Source organism: Nothoprocta perdicaria, unplaced genomic scaffold, assembly GCF_003342845.1.
Source record: "Nothoprocta perdicaria isolate Ctin4 unplaced genomic scaffold, notPer1 scaffold_13, whole genome shotgun sequence".
NCBI classification, from domain to species: domain Eukaryota; kingdom Metazoa; phylum Chordata; class Aves; order Tinamiformes; family Tinamidae; genus Nothoprocta; species Nothoprocta perdicaria.
The window spans coordinates 7,368,686-7,378,418 of record NW_020454427.1 but is presented as its reverse complement, the minus strand read 5'-3'; positions in this window follow the sequence as shown (position 1 = coordinate 7,378,418).

Here is a 9,733-nt window from a genome sequence, read left to right as displayed (position 1 = left end):
TGAATGTCAAGAGGAATACCCAATTACCAACCGGCAGTGACTTTAAACATTGACTCTGCGGGCAGTGCTTGGGAGGAACCTGCCCTGGGAGGATGACATTYGGTTTGTTTTGAAGGTTCCTTCTGGGTGATTATTTCCTTGATATGTTGAACCACAAACCTTCACTCATCACTTCAGGCTTGAGCCCACATCAGTGGTTAGACATGGTTTTGTGTTGCCTGCTCCCTGCCCTGCCAGCAACATGCTCATAGTTTTAGCTGACAGTACCTCTGGGCAAGCTCAAATGCTAAACTGATGGGTTTTCTTACCTTAAGCTTGAAAAGCCCATCCTCCTCCATGATTACCTGTATTAGTTGAGGAAAAAAAGGGTGTTTGAGAAAAGGCTTGTTAGTTTATGGGATAAGAGAGGATAAAACAGATCCCACAGTCCTACTTTTTGCATGCAATGGAAAGCTCTTGGCAGAAAGATAGCTGTGTTTGCAGTGCAGCAGGGAACTACACTCACTTCTATTGAAATAAATGGGTAGATGCTATGGAGATTAGAGARTAAAATATATATATTATTTTTAAGTGGCTGGGGTTTTGATAATTGCAATAGGACCATTTATTAGGTAAAAAAAAAAATAAGTCTTTCCAGATAAAAAGTAGGATACAAAATGCATTTGAGAGATTTATGAGTGCTAAAAGGTAAAACACGCATATATTGGCAGCTGTTTTCATCGCTAGTTTGTGTTTTTAATTTCATTCCTGAATTTTATTTCAAGAGCTTTAGACAAACGGAATTGAGAACATGGTGTCTGAAAGGAAAGCAAGTGAGAAATGAATATGGAAAACCTACATATTATATCTATTTCTTTTATAAGGAACATTTCCTTTATGACCACCTCCTGCTTTGTATTTAACATTTCAAAGAACTTTGGGGGACTATCTGTAGGCTGTGTCTTCATGAGGCAAGTAGCCAAGGATTTAAAGTATTGTCACTGCTGGCCTGAAGCTGAAAACTGCAGGCGGTTTTAATCTCAGAGTTTTTTTAAACCCAACCTTTTGTGTTCAGATTAGGAGTGCAGGGGGATAGACTTAAGGGGTGTTAGCAGGAGTTTTTCATTGGCAGTTCAGTAATAGCAGCAGACTTTTCCCACTCTTTGTTATTTTAGTAATTACTAAATGGTGAGTAGAAATCCATAGTTTTCTTTTTTTTCTTTTTAAGTACCACAGCAATAACATGGCAATGTGGGCAAAGTAGTTGTTTTTATAACTCTTTGGACAACAGTGGAAACRTAAGTGCTTTCTCAGAGAGTCTATCATTGTTTCCATCTGCGATGTCTTCATTCTTTCTTGGTTACTTCAATTGGGATAATACAAAGATCCGTTTCTGGAGAGGAAGGAAAAATAAATGGTTTGGCATTAGTATCATGCTTTGAGAAATCTCCTGAAAACTATCAATTTTGAAGAAAGATTACCTGATCAACCTTACTGTGTTTGAGAGAATGAAAAATTACTCACTGTTTCCCCCATCAAAGATAGGTCTCTGAGCCCTTTGCTTTTTCCTAGAATGTAACAAGTATTTGGTGTGWGTTTTGGTTGATTGTTGGGATGTGTAGGGTAAAGAACACTTTGAGTTTGTGTGTCCAGAATCATAGTTGGTGACTTCTTAGACTTTGAGATGAACATCATAACTAAGATAATTTACAACAGCTGACTTGCAAAAGTATTGAGTTCAGCTCAATAGTGATCAAGACTAAAGAGCTTCCAGCTCTTCATTTTGTACATAATTCTTTTACATAGAATTCTAATGCTAAGAAATATATCACTTTCATGTAAATTCTGTCACGTAAGATGTTTGGTCCTTTTGAAAAGATCTTTTTTTGATTTACAGAAATATTAAGTGGTTCTCTATGCCACACACACACACAAGTCATTATAATATGAAAAGCATTTTGGAAGAAAACCTTATCCTACGTTAATGCCGTACACACACTTGAGAGGAAGTAAGTACTCTTTTGTGGTGGGAGTGAGAAGAACACTTTTTGGAACGAGAGTGGAAGGCTTTTTAGATTTCTAATTTGGGACTCTCTTAAAATTGAGGCTCTTAATTTCACTGTTTCAAGTCTGTTATTGCAGTGATATTCCTTTGTAATGAGGAATATCTGTATTTTCCTAACATCTGCATGTTTTGCTTGTTCTAAGCCTTGACTCTGGCAGAAAGGCTGTAGGTTGAAGCGTTCACGCCAGAGACTGCTCTTATATCCAATGTGACACACAAATGCTGTGTTAGAAGCTTTTCTCTAAGCTGAGACCTTCCGTGCTGCTCCCTGTTGCTTAGCTCCATGCGGGAGTTTAAAATTTTGTACTGATCTTCAGAAAATGTGGGAGGTAACAGTGCTCTGCTGGATATAAGTCCCTATTCTTATTTAAAAGCCAATGAATTAAAAACTAAGCAAGCAACAACCACAGGTAATGCAGAAGGATTTGGAGCTGTGTCGCTTACTGAAATGAGAATTGTTTTGTCTTCTATTGCTGGAATATTCCTCAGTGGAAGTATTTAAGTTTCCTATAAGGCAGCGGGAGAAGTTTGGCACGTCATGTCCTATCATAATAACCTATCAGTGAGATAGGCCATTAAGCTATGACTGCAATAAATATCCAAGAAGTAATTAACTACCTTTCCTGTGAGCTAAYGAATCAGTGCTTCTTTGCTCTTGGGTATGTATCTTGCTTGCATCATCTTCAAACTGAGGGCTGTGATTTCCAGGGTTACACCACTATTTTGAAAGTCTGTTTGAAAAAGGCAGAACTTTGGAACACATATGGAAGTAAATTCATGACAAGAGGTTGTTTACAAAGGGTGGAGTAGTCTTATTTTCAAGGSTGCTCAACTTTTCTAAGGTTTTAAAGATCTTTGCCTCTTACACATGCTGTATATATATATATATATGCATTTATAAAACATTCTCACTATATTGCCCAGCTGTATAAGCAAGAATTTGTACAGAGAGCTTAGTAGTGGGTTGCTGAGCAAATGCTCTTAGGAGTTAGAGCAGCTGCTGGGATTTAGCTCCCTTGGAATGAATAGTGCTTCATTTTTKAAGACTGTCCATCAAATATCTTCATTGTCTCCTTTGCCAACATGGCTACAGTGTTTTGGTCAGTGTTGTGTGTGGAGAGTAATTCCTGTAGACAAGAATTTAGAATCTAAAAATAACATATTGATAAAGAATGTCCATGGACCATGGCTATTACCGAACAATGCCTGCTTGTTATAGCTTTATTTCTCAGTATATTTCCTTTAAATCCTGTGCTTGATGTGCCCAAACCCGAGCCTGAGGCCTGACCATGCCAGGTGCTATTGCAGCAGCCACGTGAGGTGTTAAACAGGCGTAAGGCAAAGACAGAGGCTTTATGGAGGAGTGGGAAGAGATAGACAGATGCTTGTATTAATTTGGGGATACAGTCTATAGCRGCTTTTACTGCTGGTAGGTTCTGTATTAGATACTTAGCCCCTGCTCTATTTTTTTAACCAGAAGCATAGGCTGTATTTCTGACTTATGGTACAGCTGGCCCCCATATATCAGTATGCTACTTAAATACCATGGTACTAATGATATGTGACACCAGTGGAAAACAAGAAAGAGGGGGTCACATTTTTGGCACGTCTTCTGCTATTGTATGCTTTGTAAGAGCAGCCAGTGAATGGACTGGGCTGTTCTAACTCCACTTTCCCAAGTTTTAAAACACTGTTAYATATGAGGGGCTTGCTAAATGCCTGGCTGTTTGAAAATCTTTGCAGTATTTGTGGCTTCTCTCCTCCCCTTTGGTTGGTACCTTGAAGAGTTGCAATCCCATCTTCCATCCTTTTAAAATAACACATTTTGGGTCAGTGATAATTAGGAGAGAAAAAAAAAAAACACTTCTCAAAAGAAGACTATATCCTAGAGCCTGTTTGTTTGGGTACATGGGTTACACATTTAGGTAGGCTTGAGTGCCCAAATTAAAAACCTTCTGCATCAATTGTTTTTTGTACAGAGGAAGCACAAATGCAATCAGAAGGTCTGGACTGAAAAAATACAGGGGAGCCTTTCTTCTCGTAACAGGGGGCAGGCTTTTCTTAAAAATCTTATCTTAAAATAAATACCACAGCGTATAAGCCAGCATACAGAAAAATGAATCAGTGAGCTACAGCATGTGTGCAGCAGCAGTACTGCATTCCTGTCATCACACATTCCCAAAACATAACACTGAGAGAAATATGATCTGAAACTGGCTTAAGAGGTGCTGTAATTAAGCCAGGATTACTACCATCGTATAACATAACCTGATAGCGTTTTGGAGTTAGCCTGAAAACTTGCTTATGATAAGCTTTGAAATATTTTCCTTTCTTAAAATTGGAAGGTTTTTCACTTGCATCTTTGACCTTGGGATTTTTCCTTTCYCTTTTTGCTTGAGTTTCTCAAATGCTCTCTCCAGGAATGGTTTGTCTGAGCAAACTCAACTCCTTGCTATCCAATAAATTCCTCAAAGGAAGCTGCCTTATTCTGCAGCAAGGGCCACAAGTGTGGATAACAAGTACTTGGCTTCTATTACATATTTGAGTAATAATGAGTACTAGCAGGAGGTGACAAATGAATAGTGTTAATGGCTGATGTCCAAGAGCTGTGAAAGAAGATATGCTGCATCATGAGTTTTCTGGTTTGTTTTTGCCTGGGTATCCAATTACAACGCTCTGGAAAGGAAAACTAGAACTTCCTAAAGCCAAGGACACTTGCAGCCTGTTGCCAGACCTCCTTGATTCGTAAGGAATTTCACAAAAACATTTTTGTTTAATTTTTTTTGGAAGTTGGGTTTTACTGTGCTTTTACTTTACCTGATAGGGCTGGCATATCTCTTAATAAAGGGACACAAGAATCCACACATGAAAATGATGTGGTTTAAGTAGTGGACAGTTTTTCCCCTTAAAGGATTTCTTAATATTAGAAATGCTTTTCAATGAGATGCCTTTTCTCAGGCAGATGATTAYGCACTGCTTAAGATCTAATAAGACCATGCATCAAGACTTGTAGTGCTATACCTGAGTGTAATTTTTTYCCCTAATTCTTAATTACATGTTTTCCACATCTCCTCTCACTAAACTATTCCTCTCCATCCACCTTTTCACAGCTTTTTAAGTCTTTGTATGACAGACTTTTCCTCCCATGGCTTCTTTTCTGCTCATTCCTGTCCTTGCTCTCTCCCACCTTCTCCTGCCTTTCCACCCCAACATGTTGCAGCATCCCATCCCTACCTTTACCCTGCCTTAATATCAACATTCTTCATACTGATGTGCTGAGCCACTTCCCTCTTCTGCAGCATTTTTTTTTTGTAGCGGGGAGAGGTAACTAAATATGAGCAGCCCAAGAAAGATCACAGCAGTCCAGAGAGCATCCTTGTGTTGACCCTGTTTGAGGTGGCCCTCCTCCAAAAACCTGTAGAAGGAAGGGAGTGCAACTAGGTCCCCTCTTGGACATACTTTGGAAAACAATCCTAGTTCATTGTCTTTATTTAAAACATTTTGGGAATACCAAGTTTTAGAGAAATAACATAGGGTGATTTCAGATTTGAATACRTTTTCATAGGGCAAAAAAATAACCTTGCTCCCTGTTCTACCTGACTGCTGGTAATCGCAGCCTTCGTTAGGGCAAAGTCTGTCCGACACCCCAGTGATACAAATGCCATTTGTCCTTGCTGGTTTTGAAGCTGAGAACTGAGAAAGGGCTCTTATCGCAGACCTGCAGTCGGGGACTGGTGTGACAGGGCTTTGTGCTAAGTATTCACCGTCCTGGCAAAGCTGCTTCTTTATATTGTGTGCACTTGTCACTGCCACCTTGGCTGAGGGCAGAAAAGCAAAGTCATTTTAATTTCCTCCCTGCAAGGGCTATGTGCAACAGGCAAGGTAGTGACAGGGGAAGGGAGAAACCAGGCTTCAAATGCTTAGTTTTAGAAATAGTGATTTTTTTCAGCTTAGGTTTGCAGCTTTTCTTAGCAAAGACGGGGACCACTTTCCTCCAGGTGCGTCCTATTATTTTGTCATTTTCATTGTTTGGCCTGCCTGCTTATTCCATTTGAAAACCTCATGTAGTTGGTTCCCAAGCCAGTCAAGCTGACACGGTGGTACCAACCCAGCCTACTATTGAAGTCTGTTACTCTCCTCTTTGGAAATTTGTTTGTCAGGGTCAGGAAGAAAAGAAGTTGCCCCTGCCTGAAACTCGAAATACCCCATTACATGGAAACAAACATCATATATGCACACAGGAATGAGTACAGATACTCAGGCATATATATACATGTGTGTGTGTACACATATACATACACCTATATATTTTATTTATATCTAGAATGCATATRTAAATACATATTCATATAGACACCTCACCATATTGTTCCCTGACATCTAAGTATTATTTTTTAATTGAAGCAAAGGATAGCCTGTGAAATGGAAGCTGAGGCCCTAGAGATTTAACAGTGTGTTTGACATTGATTAATTATACCGGTCAGTTATGTCCTTTTTGCTGTTTTTGCATCAGTACGATGGGGTTAGGCTTGCTTAGCAACTATTACCTGAGTGTTTATGAAGATCAAATGCAATAGATATTCTTAGTAATATTTGTTTATGAAGATCAAATGCAATAGATATTCTTAGTAATATTTGTTTCTTCCTTTTTTAAAAGGGAACACAGAAGATTTTCACTGGTAGTGTTTTGAATTGCTTCTCCAAAAGCTTTCAGAGCTGAAGAGTGGTGCCAATTAAAAGCCTGAATTCCTAAGAACGCTTTGCAATGTCTACGTATACCTAGGTCTGTTTTTTCAGGTTTCTAATGTTGAGCTGGTGCCTTTGGAAGGGGGACTGTTACATAGCTGGTTCCAGACAATTACAGAAATTTTTGGGCTAAAAGAGAGGCAGGAGGCTGATATTTGGTTTAGTTTAGACGTTTTTCTGAAGTTTCCATGATTTATTCCTCCTAGCCTCACTTCTCCCTTCAATCATTCAGGAAAGAGCTGTAGAGCTTTCAGTACTAAATGATAAAAACAAATACTTTTTCTAACTCCAAATATTCAAACAACAACAAMAAAACCCTCAGAAGTCATGTTTTCCTTATTTTTTTTTTTTTTAATTAAGGGGAGGAGGAGAATGCAARTTAAAAAGCAGACTTAAGAAAGCAGCTCCTTTTCATTGTTGAGAGGAAGTCATCAGAAACCCATCAGATCAGTTCCTGCTTGGGAGCAGTATTTCTTGGTATTCCTAGTAARCTCCACCAGACCACTCTCTCATTACTTTTCAGAACTAGGCGCATAACATCAAGATGCTATTTGGTTGTCTGAAGATGCATTTTCCAGGCAGAAAGGATATTTGTAAGTTAAAGCAGAGATTTCCAACCGTTTCCATCAAAGAAAATTATGATCCTTATACCAACTGTTAGAAGAGACCATTTTTTAATTTATTTTGAACTATATTTATAAGGACCTAGCTTACCATTCACAAATCGAGAGCCGTTAATAGCCGGTAATTCTCCTTTCCTTACCTTGCTCCAACATCGCCCTATGTATCCAGACATGTATTTTATATATATATTAAAAAAAAAAGCCTTCCAATCAATTTTACCTTTCATTTCATTTGAAGAAAATTATTTCAGTTTGGCCACTGAAGCAAAAATATGCTCACAGTTTTATCTTTCTTTCTTTTTCTTTTTTTCCCTGAAGAAAACAGCCAAAACTTATACTTGGTCTTTAATTATATATTTGATTCATCCCAGTAACAACCCTTGACTTGAAACAATGCATGAGCAGGAGGAAACTTGCTCTGAATTCCTCTCTTCAAAGAGCAGAACTCTTTCAGATACCATGTCAAAAACTCTTTCAGCTTGAACCAAAAAGGGTAACTGTGAGAAGAGTGAGTACAGGGGGCTTTAGCTAATCACAGTAGTATGTGTCAGTACTGAGAGGAGGCCTCCAAAACTGTTTTCAAACAGATCTCCTCACATCTGGAAAGTTCACAATTGCCTGATGGGTTTATTACTTCTTTCTCTTCCCCCGCTTTTAATATGAAAATAACTTTTCATAGTATTAGTAGCAAATTACTCTTTGGGGAAAATTGCAACAAGGTGAAAATACATCCTATGTTACATGTTCCCCAGGCTATAAATAAGTGATAGCTACTCTTGATACGTAGAAGATGCCATACGTTAATGTCAGGTGTTGTATTGCTATCCTGGCAATCCTTGCAAGTGCACAAATTAAGTCAATTAAAACTTCTTGCACCATTTCCGYGCACTGTCCCCGCTTTGTTACTGGTGTGGTGAAGTGCTGACGGGGATGGGGTTTCCTTTGCTTTGCCGGTCGCCGCGGGGTGCGCGGTCCTGTGCCTGCAGGAGCTGTCCCCTGCCTCTTCCACCCTTGCTTGCTAGAAATCGTAGCTGAAATCTGTAGTAGATGGTAGACGAGAATCTTAGCAGGGTGCAACTACATGGCAGGCCTGTGTGAGGAGCACCGTGGTCTTGCCTGCCCTCCCCTCCCGCCCCGCTCTGCGTTTCTACTTCTTGACCTCGTTTTTCCCCCTCATTGCTTATTCTCATTTGTCTCTTGTCTCAGATTATGCCTCTTTTTCTCATGTCTTTTTTTTTTTTTTTTTTTTAATGGAACAGATTGATATCTAAGACCGTGTCTAGACTGGGAGAAAGGTTGAGCTTAGTTCAGACGTAGGTTAATGCAACGTGCCCAGCTCAGGTCTGCTCTTGACCACTTTTTTACAGCTGGAAGTGCACAGACATCACCGGTGGAGCTCTTAGATAGTGGGGTTACAGTTTGCGCTGCTGGCCAGACCTTCATCCCCATTTGCACCTGAAAAAGCCGGGATTTGGGGTTACTCTCAGCTATGGAGCGCCAAGCACTGCACCTAACCTCCCTTTCCTCACAGCAGGGAAGCCACGAGCCCAGTTCTCCTTATGGCTTTCTGCTCCAAGGACGCACACGTGCTCCCTGAGCCTGTTGACGAGTAAATCACTCAATGGGGGAGATTGCATCATGAAAAATATCCTAAATTTTTTATCAGCAGAGTGCTCTAGGCCAGCTTTTTTTGTGCTCATTTCCCCTGTTGTGTTATCTGTACGCCCAAGGTAAGGCAGCAGTGGAAAGGTGCAGCTCCTGACGTGTTCTCAGCGTGGCGGGAAGGCAATGGGACTGCAGGGGAGCGAGGCTCCCCAGCTTTCCTTCCCCACGCTCTTAGCAGGCCTCATCCCCACTGACCTGGTGTGGAGAGGGACGGGGACGTTGCACGTGGGGACCCAGGTGCCTCTTGGGCCCAGAGAGAGCCATGGTGGCCACCACAGTGAGTGATCGACCCCTGGCACCCGCCCAAATTACAGCTCCCCATCCCCCAAATATTTCATTGCATTTTTAAAACAGGACCCACCAGTCAGCGCCAGAAAGGTTTATTAGTTATTTTTAACAAATAAGTGGTTGTCGGGAGGTAATTTGTGTTGCAGCCATGCAGCGACCCTTCCCCGCTCACACTTGTCCCAAGGGGCCACATGGGGGCACAGCGGCTGGGGCTAGGGGGCCAGGGCCTGCACCTGGGGGTGCGGAGCCCCCTTGGGGCCGCTCCTGTATGGAAACAGGGGCGCGCAGTGGGGCGGCCTCCCCGCGCACACGGAGCCGGAGCGGAGCGGGGCGGCCGGGCCTCCCGCCAGCCCCGGGCGCGGGGCCG